Genomic DNA, 3,662 nt, shown 5'->3' on the forward strand with positions numbered 1-3,662 from the left:
CATGAGCTACCGCCCCTGGCCTAAACAGAGTTAGTATGGTTTTCATTGCACAGCTTTGTGGCTGAGAAATGCAGCTTCAGGGCCAGTGTGTTTCAGGAGCGAATGGATTTGGCTCTCCACAACTCAAGAGTGTTGAGTAAGACATTTAGTGGCCGGGCACAGTGGCTCATGCCTGTAATCCCAGCACTTTGGGAGGCTGAGGCAGGCAGATCACCTGAGGTCAGGGGTTCGAGACCAGCCTGGCCAACATGGCGAAACCCTGTCTCTACCAAAAACACAAAAAATTAGCCAGGTGTGGTGGTGCATGCCTATAGTCCCAGCTACTCAGGAGGCTGAGGCAGGAGAATTGCTTGAATTCAAGAGATGGAGGTTGCAGTGAGCCAAGATCATGTCACTGCACTCCAGCCTGGGTGACAGAGTGAGACTCTGTCTTAAAAATAATAATAATAATAAAAAATTAGATTCAGTGACATTGGCATTAACTTTTTTTTTTTTTTTTTTTTTTTTTTTTTTTTTTTTGAGATGGAGTTTTGCTCTTGTTGCCCAGGCTAGAGTGCAATAGTGTGATCTTGGCTTACTGCAACCTCCGCCTCCCACATTCAAGCAAGTATCCTGCCTCAGCCTCCTAAGTAGTTAGGGTTACAGGCATGTGCCACCACAACTGGCTAGTTTGGTATTTTTAGTAGAGACAGGGTTTCTCCAAGTCAGGATGGTCTCAAACTCCTGAGGTGATCCAGCTGCCTCGGCCTCCCAAAGTGCTGGGATTACAGGTGTGAGCCACCACGCCTGGCCAATATTAATGACGTTTTAACAGTCACAATTGCTCTGTGAACTTATATGACAAAACTCAGCTTTTAAAAACTACTGAGTATGTATGTCACTCATATTTCTGAGCATCAACCCTTCCTTCCTTGACCCCCATGAGGCTAAGGGATGGTTGGAAATTCAGAGATGAGGTGAGACTCACAAACTGAGGGGCATGTCTTAGGACAGCACACCTGAGTTGGCAGGAACAGCCATGATCTGAGATTAATAGGTGTGCCCGTGTTACCCTTCCCCACGTGTGAGGGAACTCTCCAAATAACATTCTATATTGAGGGGCTGTGTTTCTCCATCTCAACTTACTTGGGGCCTTTGATTTAGTCATGATTTGGTCATGTAGTTGGTTTGATTCTGTGTATGTGTGTGTATGTGTGTGTGTGTGTAATATGTGTGCTATATATCTGTACACATAAAATATGTATTATGTACAAGCAATTCTCCTGCCTCAGCCTCCTGAGTAGCTGGGATTACAGGCGCCTGCCACCACGCCCAGCTAATTTTTTGTATTTCTAGTAGAGACGGGGTTTCACTGTGTTAGCCAGGATGGTCTCAGTCTCCTGACCTCGTAGTCCGCCCGCGTTGGCCTCCCAAAGTGGTGGGATTACAGGTGTGAGCCACCGCGCCCGGCCGCTCAGTAATTTTTAAAAACTGAGTTTTAGGCCAGGTGTGGTGGCTCACGCCTGTAATCCCAGTACTTTGTACATCATACGTACACAGATATACACATATAAGCGCACTCAGTTTGTTACCAAATCCAGGCCTGATGCTACTTGCCTGTGTGGCAGGAACTGCAGATACTTGAATCTTGGCAAAGTCAGTTTGGGGGTTCCAAAGTACAGGGGGCAGCAGTCGAGGGGCAGAATAGCCTGGGTTGGGGGGCCGCATTTTATTTTATTTTATTTTTTTTGAGACGGAGTCTCGCTCTGTCGCCTGGGCTGGAGTGCAGTGGCCAAATCTCAGCTCACTGCAAGCTCCGCCTCCCGGGTTTACGCCATTCTCCTGCCTCAGCCTCCCGAGTAACTGGGACTACAGGCGCCAGCCACCTCGCCCGGCTAGTTTTTTGTATTTTTAGTAGAGACGGGGTTTCACATTGTTAGCCAGGATGGTCTCGATCTCCTGACCTCGTGATCCGCCCATCTCGGCCTCCCAAAGTGCTGGGATTACAGGCTTGAGCCACCGCGCCCGGCCAAGGGAGCCGCATTTTAAATGCATTCTCTTATTCAGTCCTCACAGAAATCTTGTGAGCCAGGCAGGCAGTATTATTCCCACTTTACAATTTTAGGAAACGAAAAAAGAGAGACAAAGTTTGACGAAGACCCAGAGTGGAGCAGCGATTCAGACCCGGCACAACCGACTCCGTTGCCTTCCCCTATGTCACCCCATCACCACCGCCTCCCTGACTGCCCTGCTCGGCAGCGCCTGATTGAGACTGGTTGTTAGAAAGCCACACCAGAATCTTTACGTGTGTCCAGAAAGGGAAGGAATCAATATTTCACGTCAGCCTTCCCAAGATAGCAGCCGCTGAAGATGAGTTTCTCCCGCCACCGCGGCTCCCGGAGCTGTTCGATTCCAGCAAACAGCTTCTGGAAGAAGTCAAAGGAGCGACTGAACCCACCGGTTCTCGGATAGTCCAGGAAAAGGTGTTAAAGGGCTTCGACCTCCTTCAGAAGGTTGCCAAAATGTTATTGCAGCTCGACTTGTTTAGCCGAAATGAAGATTTGGAGGAGATTACTTCCACCGACCTGAAGTACCTGATGGTGCCAGCGTTTCAAGGAGCCCTCACCATGAAACAAGTCAACCCCAGTAAACGTCTAGATCATTTGCAGCAGGCTCGCGAACACTTTATAAAATACTTAACTCAGTGCCATTACTATCGTGTGGCCGAGTTTGAGCTACCCCAAACCAAGACCAACTCAGGCGAAAATAACACTGCTATTACTTCCACGGCTTATCCTAGCCTCGTTGTTATGGCATCTCAAAGACGGGCTAAAATAGAGAGATACAAGCAGAAGAAGGAGTTGAAACATAGGTTGTCCACAATGAAATCTGCTGTGGAAAGTGGTCAAGCAGATGATGAGCGTGTTCGTGAATATTATCTTCTTCACCTTCAGAGGTGGCTTGATAACCAGCTTAGAAGAGATTGAGAGCATTGATCAGGAAATAAAGATCCTGGGAGAGAAAGACTTTTCAAGAGAGGCATCCACTTTGAACTCATCTGGCCACGAGAGGCCTCTAATAAAACCCTTCATTCTCACTCGGAACATGGCGCAAGCCAAAGTATTTGGCGCTGGTTATCCAAGTCTGGCTTCTATGACAGTGAGTGACTGGTATGATCAACATCAGAAACATGCAGTGTTACCAGATCAGGGAATAGCTAAGGCAACACCAGAAGAATTCAGAAAAGCCACTCAGCAACAGAAAGATCAAGAAAAGGAGGAAGAGGATGATGAACAAACACTCCAAAGAGCTTGAGAGTGGGATGACTGGAAGGACACCCACCCTAGGGGTTACGGCAACCGACAGAACATGGGCTAATCTTCCCACAACACGGCAGGACTGCAGGGTGCACACCTTCCCCGCCAAGCAAAACCATGCAGCCTTCCCTTCCCTGGGCTCCGGTACAGCTGTGTACAACGAAGGCAAAGATGCTTAATGTTGCTTTGAGTTCAATAAAGTGTTAAATTATTATTGTTATTATTATTTTTTGAGATGGAGTTTTTTACTTGTCGCCTAGGTTGGAGTGCAATGGTGCGATCTTGGCTCACTGCAACCTCCACGTCCTGGTTCAAGTGATTCTCCTGCCTCAGCCTCCTGAGTAGCTGGGATTACAGGCGCCTGCC

The 3,662-nt window shown here is 48.0% G+C and overlaps 1 pseudogene; it reads left to right on the plus strand.

The window, feature by feature from the left end:
- Window positions 1-920: 920 nt before the first annotated feature.
- On the plus strand, window positions 921-3,357 carry LOC104679036 (annotated as a pseudogene).
- The last annotated feature ends 305 nt before the right edge of the window (window positions 3,358-3,662 follow it).

The sequence above is a fragment of the Rhinopithecus roxellana genome, chromosome 19, assembly GCF_007565055.1.
Source record: "Rhinopithecus roxellana isolate Shanxi Qingling chromosome 19, ASM756505v1, whole genome shotgun sequence".
NCBI classification, from domain to species: Eukaryota; Metazoa; Chordata; class Mammalia; order Primates; family Cercopithecidae; genus Rhinopithecus; species Rhinopithecus roxellana.